At 41.8% G+C, this 16344-nt stretch overlaps 1 long non-coding RNA gene across 2 annotated transcripts in view; it reads left to right on the top strand.

Annotated features, from left to right (window-relative positions):
* Window positions 1-15696, top strand: part of LOC132250954 (uncharacterized) — a 29939-nt gene extending 14243 nt beyond the window's left edge. For both annotated transcript variants that reach the window (XR_009462722.1, XR_009462723.1), the window contains 4 exons: window positions 1445-1594; window positions 4657-4727; window positions 7504-7690; window positions 8027-15696. This is a non-coding gene — a long non-coding RNA (uncharacterized LOC132250954). The remainder of the gene's footprint in view (window positions 1-1444; window positions 1595-4656; window positions 4728-7503; window positions 7691-8026) is intronic.
* Window positions 15697-16344: the final 648 nt, after the last annotated feature.

Here is a 16344-nt window from a genome sequence, read left to right as displayed (position 1 = left end):
ACGGCGCCGTGCCGCAAACTGTCTGTCTTGTTGACAGAACCTCCTCTTGCTTTATGTTCAGCTCAGACAATTCATTCATTACTTTGTTCCTAAGAAAATTGTCTACTCTACCTTAAAAGGCTAATTGCCTTTTGGATTGTGCGTATCATTAATACTGTATATCTTCATTTTCTAACCTAGATAGTAATTGAGTGTTCAGTCATTGTTACACTTGCCATTCTGCCAATATTTATTAAAATGAAGCAATTAACTATTGTCTTAAATGGAGTTTAGAGGTAAGGCTCATTAGTTTTAGACTCATTACAATTAACTGGGATGATAAATGTAAAATTATTTTATTGCAGTTTTGTACAGAAAACTGATTATCTTATGTAAATTTTGCATAATGTGCTTAAAATAACAGTTCTGCTGGGGCCATTTTATAGCAAAATTTGGCATCTATAAAATGACCCCTATTAAAATGGTAAACCTCAGCTGCTCCTCGCACGGGCTACTTTTGGCATTTCAGCCACTGTGCCCCAGGCTCACTATAAACCACCATTCTTTGATGTGAACTGGCTTTGCTGCTTTTTAAAAGTATTTAGATCTTTCCATCCCAGAATCCATTTAATTCTCTACCCTCCCTCCTTTGCTTTTGATGTTTATGATGCCATAGTTCAAACTGGCCTGTGCAGTAGCACAGAGGGGCTATTATTCTTCTACCCCCTTGGCAAATGTTCTTGGTGTTAGTATAAATGCTGTTCTGTCGGAGTGAGTTGTTTCAAAGGTGTAACATTCAGTGTGGAAGCCAGTGACTAGTCCGAATCCACAACCTTGCAAAGCATCATACTGAAGGGGTTTCAGTGCAAATGGTTAGATGGAAATGAATGCTTTCTTGTGGACAGGAGGCAGCATCTGGTGTGCTTGCAGCCAAAATTTTCAAAATTGGCTGCCTCAAGTTGGGTGAGGGAAACTATATCCTGCTATCCATCTTGATTTTGGAGGCAGAGTTCAGTGGGAGACCCAAAGGTCATTTTACAAAGATTCAGCAACACTCTTAAAAACATGCCCAGCTTAAAGAGATGAGTTGTCTCTTTGAAGTCCAATGAGGCTACTCATATACAGTACTTAAAGCATAGGCCTAATAATGAAGTGCGCTGCTGAACTGGGGCTTGAAGGACACACACATTTGAAAAGGCCGGTATCTTTGTGGTGTGTGATGTCCATATGTGGGCCGCTCCATTTCAAGGCTCTATGTCATGTAAAATCGATGCTGAAAATATTGCACTTGTTTTATTTGTTCAAAGAGGTTCTTACCTCATGCTCTATTGCCAGGACCTTGCTTAGTTGTACTAATGATACAAGAACGATGAATTCCATTAATTTCCACAGCCTGGGAAAAAGCAAAACTACTCTGAATCTTCTATGGCAAGACCATTAACACACAATTTCTCTGTGTCTCTAGTCTTTTTACATGGGTGCTTTAGGTTGCTTTTCATTCGTGGAGCCTTGTGTGAGGGGCATATTACTACAGATCTGACCACCCCAAAGCTGGATTGTAGGAGCACAAGCTTAGGGCAGAGAAGAAGTGGAATGAGAGTATGGAAACTTCTGGGTAAGTTCTACTTCTACCCCACCATCGGCTTACTAGTATGGAGAAGATGGTGGGTGGCTTCTCAAAGCTGTCTGTCCTGTCACTGTGCTGATGAAAGCTTACAGGGTGCCCATAATAAGGAGGAAGTATTGTAGCCATGATGGTCCAAGAACAAATGGGAGAAGCAAGGGTTTTTTTGGTGATATCTTTAATGGACCAAGCATGTAGTTGTGAGAAATGTTAGATAAGCCGGGCCTGAAGAAAGGAACTTTGTGCCTGAATGCTTATCTAATATATTTTCCAACTATGATATTGGCCCAATGAAATATATCACCAAATAAAAAATCAGACTTTAAATCCCATGCTTTTCACTTGGAAGATCCCTGGCAGAACGCTGAATTTCTGCCGTGGCTGTGCCTGTCCAAGGTGCTGAGCACTCGCCACTAAAGTCAGGGAGAAGTTGCTATTGCCTTTCTGAGGACAGAATCAACCCCAGCACGTTGAAGTAAAACCCATTCAATTAGAAAACAAACTTGCTCATCATACAAATACTGCTGACAGGCAAGAACAGATTTTCTTCTTTCACAAATTGAGCAGCTGATGTCCAAAACTGAAATGAATGCAGTGTCTACCAAGAATATTCCCGACATTGTGCATGTACCACATGTTCCAGAGATGAGAGAATGTTAATGATGTTATGTAAAATTATGGGGAGAAGGAACCAGGTGAATAAAAATAGGTTTTGCTGTCATCCTTAGCCTTTGGTTAGACTCTTCTTGATGCAGAATAGTGTCATGGCAGAAATAAGCTTTCAGCTGCAAACAGGGGGGAAAAAATCTGGGTCTAGTTTTTAAGGGTGACCAAAACAAGTTTTTTGTAGTGAAAAAGAAAATTGCAAAACATGTCATGACCAGGCTGAACAAAATGCTCTGTATGACTGAAACAAACATGTTACTCCAGGTGTTTGGTGCAGAAATGTTTTTAATAAAAATACATTCCAAAATAAAATGCATTTTTAAATCTCATTTAAAAATGGTTGATAAATATTTTGACTTTTTTCTTATTTCCCCTCTCTCTTTTTTTCCAAAATAAATTTTTTGGCCAATATGGATGCAAGAACAAAAACTGTTTTGATCGACCTAAATATGACTTTTTTGGAGAAAAACTTCCAACTTGCTGAGTTTTCTTCTCTAGGCATTTGGGTTTTTGGCATAAGCTTCTCGTAAGAAGGGACTCCCATATAATCACCTGGCTACTAAGAGTCTGCGTAATAGGGCAGTCTGCTTCAGTAAGTGTTAGCTAGCCTGAAGCTATGAAGCCCCGTCAAGCTGGGCACTATGCAAACTTTCATGTAGTGATCCCTTAACACCCAGTTGAGGGTGCTACTATTCCTGTTTTACAGGTTTCAGGTGACTACATGGAGACAGTGAATCCCAGAATCTTTACAATTATTTGATTTCAGTGGTAGATAAGAACCCAAATATTTTAAAACTGGGCCTTGAGTGACTTGCCCAATGTTGCCTGCTGCAGACAACTTGGGCAATAACTGAACCCAGATCTCCTGTAGACAAAAATAGTATTATAACCATTAGACTATTCTTCCTTTAATTTATCTATGATGCACCCCTAAGCACAGAGGCACTACGCACTCATAAGCCCCTCTGCCCATACTCAAGAATTTAAGATTTTTCAATAGCCCACAGATGGAATTTCTAGGAAGTAGGACATGCCTTTAAAAAGTCAAACTAGTGCCAGAGTGCAAAATAGGTGGCAATTAACCCAATAATAAATTATTTTGGATATATAAGAATTCTGTTACATTGAGCTATTATTTTTTTGTATGCATTTATTCTCTAATTCTCTGATTTTTAGAGAATTCTCTAATTTATACTGGGATTTATTACAAGTTTCATGTTTATAGATTAAAAAAAATGCTTTGGTTTATAGGTTTTATTTACTAAATTTCAATACAGCCTAGAAGCGAATGCAATAAGGTTAAGGAATTGTTTCATGCTTCTCAAAAAGAAAACACATTTGACTTTATTGAAATAAAGTGTTTCAACAATGTCAAAGCAAAATGCTTCAGAATACTTTATTCATGAAAAATTTCAGCTCAAATTTCATCCCAATTCTAGACAAAGCTAGCTTTTTGAAATCTCAGAATTTTACATAGAATGGATATTTTTTATAGTTCAACTAATTATAGTCTCTGGTATTCTTAAAAGTGGAGAGGAATTGATGAGTCAGCAAAGAAGTTGGAGAAGTTACATTCTCGGATGTCTCTAATTTAAACTCCTCTCCCTTTTCAGAAAATAAGTATCCAGAAATTCTGCAAACCGTGTTCAGTGAAATTGTTAGTTGGTTTTTCATGCTTCTGGCTATATCCCACTGTACTGCTGTAACCAAAGGAAGATTTTGGCCCTTCCTGGGGAGTGTTCACAGTATCATTTGCTTTGATTTTTCAACATCGGGTCTCAGGAGCCAGAAGATTTTGATTGTTAGCAAATACATAAAATGAACACTGGGTTACCAGCTCAAACTTCCAGCCAGCACATCTCAGTCATTGTTTTTGGAAAGGAAATTTAATAGAAAAGTACAAAGAAGCAGACTTGCCTTATCATTCTGTTAATACCTAGTACCTTCTCTAAATAATTATGTCCCCAGCCTTCTCAGAAATGCATCATAAGCTGTTTCCTCTGAGACATTCATCCTGTTGTAATAAAAGCTAGTTTCAGGTACCGGGAGCATTGCCTACTATTATAACCCACGCATACTGTATTTACAAAATGAACAGTGTTAGAGGATTCACTGATTTACTAGATTAGGTACTGAGTCCTGGATATCCAGCTCAGAACTGAGTGACTGAAAATCATTATTAGTATCTGCCTGCAAAATGTCTGAAGTGAACTGAGACTTCATGGTCTTACCTAACTCCCTAGTGCAATGCAACCCCTATGCAGAGGGGTTAAGATAGGCTGGCTTGACATAAGGTCTTTTTGCAATTAGGTAGCTTGGGATGGCAAAGTGATTTCTCCTACAATGGATAACCTGCACTCACAAGGGAATGATTTTTTTTTACACAGAGAAAAGGAAAAGCAGCAAAGAGCCAACACAATGTAAGAATCAAAGAAACAATCAGGTACTCCACAAACAGGTAACCCACAAATAGATCTCCATTATTTTTTTTTCTGCTGTCCTGTTACAAATGGCCAGTGTCTTGGCAAACTTCTTATGGCTGAAGTTGAATACAGATAAAAAATAAATAGAGAACACTGGCTTCTGTTTCAAGGTATAATGGCACCACCTCAGAATGAAGATCTGATTACCTTTGGGTTGTAAAGAAACAGAAAACAATATTTTATTAATTTTGATGACTATTTCATGCCCATGAAGGCCAGAGCTGATTTCAGTAACCCTGGAATGAATACTTTCATATTTGCAACAACTTGAATGGTAGGATATCCTTCCTGTTTAAAATGCGGACTTAATATTGCTTACCATTTCTTTAAACAGGAGTTGCAGTTTTCCTGATCCACTCATTAATAAGGTTTCTTTCAGCTTTTCCTGCTCTTTTCCTTGTAGCTATGTTCCACAAAGAGTTTGATCTTGTGCTCTTAGTTCAGTCAAAATTCCCATTTGAAAATCAAAGGGGAGTTTTGCATGAGCTAGGATTGCAGGCTCTGGCCTGAAGTGTGCATTGCATCACATTGATATTTCAGACACTCCACTGCATTTTCAACATTCATCCTCCAATCCAAGATTATCTGTGCCCATCTGTTAGCTATCATGCTGGTTACATGACCTGTGCATCACCCTCTGTTTCTTTTATAAATTCTAGTTTACTTTGTGCCCATTCATTATTTAATGTTTATCTCTTCGTCTCCAAAAATTGACAGCCCACATTTCCCCCTAACAGATGTGTTAAAAGATTGTAAGCAGCATAAAATTATAATGTATGAGTGTCTGTATACGTATGTGAGAGAGGGGAGGGGTATATATGCATCTCTGTATATCAGTGTACATGTATACCGAGTGGACATTGCGGCATCTGGGTTTGTATGGGTCTCTTATTACAAAGCAATATTGAAAGTCATGAGTCACATCCCTATAGATTGGAACCCCTGAAGAAGATCAGAGGGGCGCAGAAGGTCAGGCTTTGCATTTATAATGCTACTTAAATAAGTAGAAAGACAAATTTAAAGTGTTGAGATTTTTTTTAACACCATGACATTCATAAGTGATCACCTATTGTCTTGTGTATTCGGCAGACCATTGCAGAATGTTTACTTGACAAATCTTCTGATCTAAAGCAGGGGTGCCAAAGATACAGCCTACGGCCAGGATTTGGCTTGTGGAGCTGTGCACACCTAGAACCCAGGGTACGTGCTGCACACAGCCAATCTGGGACACAAGCCCAGAGAGGGGACCACATATGGTGCAGTCCTGGACCAGCCAGAATGGGTTCTGGATCCATCATGCAGGGGTTGGGGGGGGGTGTTCCCTGGCATGCCAGATCCAGCACCTGTTCTAGCCAGTCTGGGACTGCACTGTATGCGGCATTCCCTCAAGTGAGTTCAGGACAGGGGCTGCATCCAAACTTGCTGGAGCAGAGGCCATGCATGGCATATGTCCTGCATTAGCAGAAGTGGGGACCACATGCATTAGATACAGAAATGGGGGTGGCCTGTGGGCCCAATACAGTCCATAGGACTGGATGAATTTGGTCTCATCCAACTTTCATGGTCTTATCCAACTCCCTAATGGAGTGTAATCCCTACACAGAGGGGTTAAGATAGGCTGATAATGATGTAAGGTCTTTTTGCAGTTTAGGTAGCTTGGGATGGCAAAGTGAACTTCAGCTAAGGAATGGGTTTCAGTCATTCCTGAACTTTTGTGTTTCTCAAGCTTCTTCAAATGCAGACTATTTTGTTTGCATGCCCTCTTATCGAGGGCTGCGGTACCCTCTCAGTAATGAAAAAATGGCAAATCTTGATTTTAATATGTCCAGAAGCTCAACCACAGGTATTGGACTTGAAACAGGAATTACCATATTTTCTTTCATGTAGCACACCCCTTAATATAACACATGCTGGCCTGATCAGGCTCCTGGTGCCATGACATCCAGCCGGGGGCTCCCCAGGGGTCCAGATATTTGGCAATGGGGGAGCAGTGGCAGCATTAATTGTCGTGGTTCCCAGAGTGACTCTGGGAGCTATGACAATTAACATTGTTACCCGTCCCCTGCCACCAAATCTTCAGGTGCCTGGGGATACGAATTTGTTGCATTTGATGTGCACCTGTATTTCCCCCAGCTGATTTTGGGGCAATATATGTGTGTTTTATATGAGGAAATACAATAATTCAGGAACATCTTATGGCCCATGTTACATAGAGTAAATGATCACAATGGACACTTCAGTTAATCTTCTCTCTGTTCTTGCTGCATAACTACTCTGGAAAGAGGCTTCAACGTGATGACAATGATGATCAACTTGTAAAGTGCCAACATCCAAAGCCTCCAGGAAGCATGGGGGATCTTTGAGCTTCCAGATTCATTTGATAAGACATGACAAGCAAATGTGATGAACACTGGGAGGGCGGGGCATACGAGTGTGAGCAGGAGGGAAGAGGGTAGCGATGTTACATTTGCACGCAAGGAATATGAGAGGGGCAGATTCTGACTGTGTTTCAGATATTGCACAGCCAGTGCTGTTCCCCCTTTATGCCATGTGAAAGCAGAATTGACTCAGTCGTTTTGTTCCTGTAAAATACATAACTTTTTTAATTGAATGTTGCATACCTCACTACTGCAGCACTGCTGTAGCATGGGGATTGTTATACTAATAATGCCTCGCTCTTATGCAGTGCTTTTCCTTGGTTGATTGGAAAACCTTTTGCAAAGAGCTTAGTGTTGCTGTTCCCATTTGCAGATGGAGAAACCGGTACAAAGGAGCGAATAAATTATTTGCCCAAGTCTTTCAGAAGCTGACCAATATCAGAGCCAAGAACAAAAACCAGGTCACTTGAGTTCCAGTCAGGTGGTCTATTTTATAAGCTTCCCTGCCTCCGTCCTTCCAGGTTCTGTGACAGCATTAGTTTGTCTGGACTATATCACAGGTGTGTTGAGGACGGTGCAGAAATGCTATGCCCCAGCTACCAGTGCTGGAGGCATCACATTTGTGGAGGACAGTGGTTGGGGTACTAGGAGATTGCACTGAGATGTTTGTACAGTTTGTAGCAGAATGGGACCCTGGTCCTGACTGTAATTTTTGGGTGCTATAGTAGTAATAAATAATTAAACCAAATATCATGTAAAAAGGCCATTAATAAAGTTACAAAGTCAAGTAATGAGGAATTAGAAATGCTAAAATTGTTTTCCTTATACCCTAATTCTATTCTTAAAGTATATCGTATGATCCTAAATGACATGATGGTGTGCTTCTATTTCCACAGGACAGTTGCCTCCTCCACATACATGACATGGATGCGGGTCACCTGATGAGAAGCTCTTCAATATTATATGTTTCCTCCTTGTTTGATGTGTGGCTTTAGACCTCATTTACTGCCGTGCGGTCATGCATTTGTTCTTGGACTTTCCGCCCATTTTCACTATGCCCTTTCAGTTTCTACAAGAAATGAGAGAGAGAGAGACCCCCTCCCCACCACCCCTTCCAATATAACCACCCACCTGTAGTGAGGACACTCTACTGAGATGTGGTGGAATCAAAGTTTAAGTCTCTGCTGTAAATCAGTTATTCATATTCCACTAGTGATCCCAGTAAATGCTCTTGCCATTGACCAGCTAGCTATTTTGTCATCTTTCCCCCATTTAAGATGTTGGAAAAGATTTTGTTTTGCAACAAACTACAGACAGCTTCTGAACCTTACATTATTTTGTGAACCAAACCTGATCTCCAGCCATCCTTAAAGATGAGACTCCAACAGGTCCTGTTCCAGGCTTGTGACTAGAGTATTAGTGAGCATGGACAATTCTGGCTGCTTTCTCCAAGCTTGACTTCTATTTTACCCTATCAACCCTGCCTCTGCCCCACAGGGCTGGTCCAATGGTAATCGGCATCCTAGATGAAGTATGTACCTCAGTGCCCCCACCACTTCCAATATAGAGGAAAATAAGAAGTCTAGAATGAACTTTTATGGCTCAGTCTGGGGAGCAGCATGGAGACCGGCCCCTGCAGCCCCAGCGACAGCCCTGGCTCTGCCTCTGGCTCCAGCTCTGGCCCCGGCTCCACAGGGTGGGTGCGCTGGGCAGGAGTGAGGGGCACCACTGGCCTGGGGGCAAGGGCTGCAGGTCGGAAGTGAGCTGCACTAGCAGGGCTGGGAGCCAGGCTGGTCCAAAGTGGAGACATAGCTGGCCAGGGTTGTTATTTAGAATGATATTCCTGTTGTTTTGTTCTGCATATAATTTTGCCCCCCCGCCCCCCCCCAATTTTGGTGCCCTAGGCGACCGCCTTGTTCACCTAATGTTTGGACCTGCCCTGCTGTTCCATCCCTAGCTCCTTATTTCAGTTCCCTTCTCCTTGCCTACTGAGTAGCAGTCTTTTCAACTCAGCCTCATTCTTCTTGCTGAACTCATCCTATTCTTGCCATTTTTTACTCCCCACCAACCCCAGTCCAACTCCAGTTTAATTGTCCCACCGGGCCCTGTCTTGTCCTGATTTCTTGTCCTGAGTATCTTTGTCCCACATTGTCTTTCCTAATTCAGTTCACCCTCCTGGACATCTTGTACAATCCCAGTCTCTAGCCCCCTACTTCTTTATCCCAATGTCTTTGTCCAGCCAGTCCCAGTTGCCCTGCCTGCCCCAACTACCTCACCAGAGCTCCTTGCCCTCTCCAGGCTCCTTGTTCATCCCACCTCCAAGTTGGCTTTTGCTCCCTCTGTTTCAACTCAAGCACCTCCCTTCTCTGTGTTCAAAAAAGCCACACGGACAAGTGGTAAAAAGGCCTATCCCTGCTTCACAGAGTCAGAGTAACAGAGCTGTTCCAGGAAAAATTTCCAAGAAAAAAAAAGCAGCCCATAGCAGACAACAGGCTTGGAAAATTGGTCACAAATGATTAAATGGGGACTATTGAGCAACCTGAATAAGAGAAGTTTCATTTGAAAGGGGTGTTGTACATGATACTCCACAACAGTCTTTAGTTACTGGGGACAAGGGATAACAGCCATGAGTATGACCCTACAACATTGTGGGCACATCTACACAAGATGTTTGCTGTGGAGCTGCCTAATTAGTTCCACGGTAAAGTCTCAGCATACATGCATGTGGTCCTATTAGGCTGCAGTAAACGAATTAACTCTGCCATAGTTTAATATCTGTAAACACAAATACTATCCTATGGCAGCATTTTTTAGTGTGTAGATGTAGGCGTTCTTTAGTACGTAGTACATGTAGATGCTGACAGGGCTGGCAGGGGCCTGAGGGTGCTTCATTATAGGGGGTCTGCCTGCCAGCCAGCCCCACACTAGAGCACCCTCATGCCCCAGTCAGCCTCTTTGCAACAGACTGAGCTGGGTCAAAGCAGCCCCAGGCTGGCTGGCTGACTTGTCCACCGGGGCCTCTTTCCAGCCAGCGCTGCTCTGACCTGGCTCAATGTGCTGCAGTCCCAGGAGCAACAACTGCTGGCATGACATGCACTGGAATTTATAGCTCCATGCTAATAGCATGTGTAGACGTGCTGTGTATCAGCTGCTTTGTTCCTGCGTGCCTGAACCTTATTCTCAGATGCTGCAAGCCCCAGAATATGGGCTGCTGCTACATGATGAAGTGGGGGATGGCTACCCTACCAGAGTCCCCTTACTTCCATCCTCAGCACCCACTTGTGCATTTGGGCAGTACCAGACAGGTTCTCACCCAGCAGGCAAAGACTTGTCTGCATTTGTAGAAGAAAAATAATTTCTCTGCAACATCAAACTAGCAGCAACATTTTTTTCCTAAGCAGAATTTACAAACCATTACCCATCACATCCAAAGTATTACTGGAGCTGTCAGGAGGAAGGAATCAGTGTTGAAACATCATTCCACTGGGAAATGTAAAATGGCAACAAGTTGGTCCCTCTACAGCGTGTCCAATACTTAATATAAAATGATGTACAACTAACCTGCAATGAGTTCTGAGCAGCAGCTCTCTTCTGGGATGCTCAGTTGTGGTTTTCTTGATTGTTCTGAAAAATAGCTTTCTGGGGTTTTTTACATAGATTAATGAAAAAGCCATGTTGTCTTCAGCTGTGAATGTAAGCGTGGTAGGATTATGTTTCATCCTTCCTAATTGTTTCATTAAAGCTGTGATTTTCTCCATGTTTTATTTCCTTATGCCCCTTTCAACCTGTGCCTTCAAGCCAACTGGCAGTATTGACAACTAAATATTGATGCTGTGGTCAAGCCCAGTTCCCTCACCCTTTCCTCCACCCATGACTTCTTTGTATCTCTCCCATCACACAGTTTCCCCTCCAACTTCATTTTATACGCAGTATCTAACTCATTTGCTTTTGCTCATGGGCCATGTCTATATAATGTCCAGTGAGTCTACAGATGATTTCAGTTTTGTGCTATTGTTTTCTCTGTCAAAAAGCCTTTTCTCCTCCCATACCCACAAACCAAGTTGCTCTCTTGAAACCCTTCTAGCCTCCTCCACTTCTTTTTATGAGGTCTTGTCATTCTTTTCCACGAGACTTATAGGATAAAACAACATTTCTCCCTTTCTCCATTCTGACTCCGAGGACTTTAACACACTGTCTGCCTTCTAATTCCTTTCTGCTGCCCCTGAAATCCCATCCTTTCCTGGGCAATTGCTCTTCCCCTCTTCCATTCTTCTGGTTCATTTCCTCAAAATTCAATCATGTCTAGTTTGGTGTTATGAGGAGGAATTTTTCTTCGTAAAGCCAACACTATTTTTCTTAGAATTTGCAACCCATTACCCAGGACATCCATTGTATTGCTGGAGCTGTCCCTACCTGGTTCTTCAACCATCTTCTCACATCTCTTTTCTTCTTCACCTCTAAACTCACTGAACATGCTGCTAAAACCAGTTATCTTAAATTCCTCACTCTCCCCCACTATTCTGGATCCTTTCCCTCTTTTCTCTACCGTAACTACAGCCAGTGAGCTATCTATCCTCCTCATCTCCATCCCCCTCAATACCTCCAGTACTTTTAAGGGGCAGCTATTTTTGTGATATCTTTTATTAGACCAACTGTATAGTTGGGAGAGCTGTTGGACAAGCTTTTGGGCATCAGATATCTATATTCAGGTCACTTTTGGGCACTTGATTACTGAAAGCTTGTGCAATAGCTCTCCCAACTATATGGTTGGTTCAATAAAAGATATTGCTGTACAATAAATCATTGCCTCTTGGACACTTGCTGGACTATCATGGCTACAATAGCACTCTAACTCCCCTCCTTTTGACAACTTCTGATACTTTCTCAGCAGTTTGTGCTCTGTCCTCTCCTGGTTATATTTGGACACCTCTGCCTCTTCATAGGACCTGCTGCTCTCTTCTGTTTTCTGTCAGGTTTTCCTTGGCCCCCTCCATTTTTCCTTTCATATCCTTTCTCTGTGTGACCCCGTCAGTTGATATGGCCTCAGTGACCATCTTTATACTGATAGCTGATAAATACAGCTCTAAATTCTGGACTTCCTCCCCAAAGTGTCTCCGGTTCCTGGATGCATCAGAGGGAATCAGACTCTATTTTTCCTCCAAAGCCTTCTCCATCAGGGTTTGAACATATCAACCAGTCACCTTCACCTTTGGTTCCTCTATGCTCTCATCCAAGTTGTATCTGAATTCTGTCATTTTTCTGTATAACCCTACTAAAAACCATTGCTTCATGTCTATTCAGGCACCAAAATAACTTACTCAGGGTCTCGCCATTTCTCACGTGGATGACTGCAACCTCCGCCACTTCGTCCTCCTTGACACTCAATGCACCTCTATGCATTTCTCATATTGTAACCTGTCCAGTGCAGGGGACAAACCCACTGCTTCTTCCACTAGGGACTCTCTTTTGCCCTGCCACAATAATCTGTTTACTTCAAAGGAAGTTAAGCATGTGTTTTGCTCAATCAGGATGCTTAATGAAAAGCAAACTGCTGAAATATATACTTTGCTCAAGGTAGGAGAGGAAACAAATGAGTGTCGTGCAGTAGCATGCAGAGGTGGCAACAGCTTTGGCAGTTCAGGAGAAGAGACCTATGAGGAAGAAATGAAGGGCGTCTAGAGAATATGGTGCTGCCAGGAGATTCGCTGATGTGGCAGGAAAAAAGGAGAGAAGGACAAATGAAACCTTGACTGAAGACACTCAAAAGGAATCAGTGGACTGTCAGGTTGGTGACCTTTAATAAATGTAATAAAGTGGCAAATTATGGGAGCCAACCTCACGGGCTGATGACAGCAATAGTAGGGGCAGTAAGGGAAGGTCTTTAAACTGGGGCCTCTTCTCCTTTTGAGGCTGATCTTTCAATAGAAATATTACAGGAAAAGCACATATGTACAGGACACTTGTTCTATTTAACTGCCTCCTATTTATCTTGCACTTCTATGTAAATTCAGTCGAGTTATTTGAACATAACTGTAGCAGAAAATGCATTTCCTATGTGTCCCAAGCACTTGTAAAAATTAGATCCTAGTCTAGCTCATCTTTACAGTGTAGTAGAAGTCCTAGGGCAGGAATTTTCCAATACCTAGTAGACATTATTGCCTATTAAGATGATCTGTTGCAACTACTGATCCTCCCTCAGGATACAGTGGAGAGTTACTCCTTATGTATTATTTAGGTAGCGCTCTACACTGGGTAAAATATATATGGTGATCCTGAAAGGATTATTTTTGCACTTCGCTGTGTTCAGGTTATTTCACTTGCTACTGTAATGTTTGTTTTTGTGGGTTTTTCATCAGACTGTTCTTTAGTGGGTAGTTTGTACCGCATAGTATGTCACATGTGACTTTTGAGGAAAAAAAATAATACAGATAAAATTGAAATGGAACAGATTTCCTTAAAAGAGATAAAGAGAGATGTTTGTCACTCAGCCTGTAAATCAGTATACAGTATATTTGCATAATGCAAGTATCATACTGCTTTTTTATAGTGTTTGTATTTGAAAACCAAGTACAGTGGAAGTTAAAAATTCTCCCTGGGCTTTCTGGCATTAGGCTCTTTTATTTAGGCTATAACTTCATGCTGTTTAGACTACAAAGGGCCTGGTTTTCACTAATGTGAAGGCCTCTTACGCTATCTTGGCAGAGTGAAGGAGTGTAATGGAAAGAAGACTTATCACAGAGTGGACTGAATTTTCTGGGCAAGTTGTCCCATTTATCAGACCTACTTGTACCCATTTATCTGCATTTGGGTAACTCGGCTTACCTGGGAGGGTGGCTAGGTCAGGGGTTGCTATGAAGCTGACGGAGGTCTTCTCTGACCTGGGATTTACCTGCAGTGAGGGCTGGGTTTTAAAAAAAATGTTAAGAAGCAACTGGGGAGGCTAAACAGAAGGGCTTGGTGCTTGCAGAAGGCAATAGCCCCTGCTGCAGAGCATGGATGGAATTTGCCCCGTAAGGGGGGAAGGAATCTCTCTTCTATACCTGTGTTGAGGATGGGTTTGATCAGACAGGGGAAGCCCCATTGCAAGGTTGCTGCATGTCTGGTCTGGTTTTGTTGAGTGAAACCAGACCTTAGCAAGAGTGAGTATCTGACGTGTGATATCTGAGCCAGTTTTGAGAACCCCAAGACTGGAGGGCCATGAAGCAGATGCGGGGGTTCATGCTGGATGAGGTGTTATAAAGGTAATTGCAACTTCTGGTTTGGTAGTATATTTCCTGGGTGATATAAAAAGTCTGTAACTATCTCTTTGATCTACTCAGTAACTATGCAGCCTTCCTGCAGTAAAGACAGTGTATAGAGCAGAGAACAAAATGGGGCTAGATCATAGTCCTCCAGGCTTCTGCTCATTCCCTGCCCTGGGAGTGGAAGTAATTATACTCTACCCTTTCCCAGGAGCCAGGCACCCTGTGAGCTACTGAGTGGGCAGGCAGAGCTAGGATGCCTAGCTCACTCAGCAGGTGGAGGAGTATTGGTTAGCTAGGTGTCTTTTCCTTCCAAACTGTCCCCCAGGGTAATTACTAATATTACTAAATATTAGTAATAAAGTCATAATCTGAGAAAGGTGAAGCAAGTGATGAAGGGGCTCTGCTCCCTTAGATTGCTGAGCCCAGGCCTCCTTTTAGATGAACGATAACCCAAGGATTAGTTCACTAACTTGGTCTTTGCAGACTCTGTTCAAATCCCTACTTCACCATAGCTTTCCTCTGTGTAAGTCACTTCACCTTGGTGTGTGTCAGCTGCCCATCTGTAAAATGGAGAATAGCCCTCCCTCCTCTCACGGGGCAATGTGTGAGAACGATTATATTAAGGAATGGGAAGTGCTCAGATCTGTAGTACCAGAGGCCAGAGAAGCCCCATAGATAAAATAAAATAAATACATCAATAAAATAAATCCTTCTGTGACACTCTAGCTCTTTATTTTAAAATAAAATGCAGAAAGCCTTTTTTCCCTAAGTTTCTCTATGACTTCTGCAGAGTTGGTTCATCTGTGCAGACCGTGAAGTCTGTGATTTGATTAGGGAGGCCAAGATGCTAACAACTGAACAGGAACAGCTATACATTTGTTCCATTAACACGTAACTCATTTGCCCTTGAATTGGCTCCATTTGCTGTTTCTGATACTGGAAACAAATCCTAAATACATGAGTGAGGCAGGGAAGAGAAGGAAATATTAATAAGTAATGTTGTGTTTTATGGGTTGGAAATTCTGCTCTTGGAGCTCTTGGTAGAGGTGATCAGGCACTCCAGGGGGCCATCGCTTCATGTGGCACAATGGACCAATTCTGCAATGCATTGGATTCACTAAACCATTTAGAACAAATATAAAGCTGTATGGATTTGGGTTTCTTATCTGAGCAGGAAAAAAAATATGCCTTAATGTGGAACATCTTGATCTGAATGCAGACTATTAATTTTGGTGGTCATTGTCAAAGGGGTTTTTGCTGTGGGTTATTTTTTGGCTTTTCACATGTGGCGAGTTAAAGTGTTGGCTCTAGTCCTGAGTGAATATTTGTTGAGTTGTATGATTCTTATCTTTATGGATTGAATAAACATCCTTTAATACTATTATACCATTAGGCTCAATTTGTCTCTGTCTCTTCTCAAAGAGATCCGGGTCTGGGATGCCAGGAAGCTTGTATGTCCTGAATGGTATGTACATGGGGGCAGTGAATAAGACTACTTATTTGCTATCAAACCAGTGCACCTATTTCCTTGATCTATCTGGCAACTCTCCTCTCAAACCAGAATCAACTTATTAGAAAATAAGAGCCTGGACAGAAAAGTTATAGGTTGAAATATAAAACTATTATGAGTCTCTTCCATAATAGCTATGCTTCACTAACCTCAGACGCCTAAATCCTTCACAACAAATAAAATCATTCTCAGTTATATGCAGTATTCATTTAGTTGCTCTTCAATGGCTGTGGAAAATCTACAAGTAATATCTCAGGTAAATGAATGAACAAAATGCATTGTATGATGTGATTGGACATATGCACACTACTTGTCAGTTGACCTTGAGAGGTACTGATTATATTTACCTCCCACTCAGGTTACCTAAGGACACACAAAAAGTTCCATGCATAATTGAGCTTTATTATTATTGTTTGTGCTGTTGTTTTTTTAGCTTTTCTATTGCAGTACTTCCTATACA

This window comes from Alligator mississippiensis, chromosome 5 (genome assembly GCF_030867095.1).
Source record: "Alligator mississippiensis isolate rAllMis1 chromosome 5, rAllMis1, whole genome shotgun sequence".
NCBI lineage: Eukaryota > Metazoa > Chordata > Crocodylia > Alligatoridae > Alligator > Alligator mississippiensis.
This window is presented reverse-complemented; position numbering and strand designations above follow the sequence as displayed.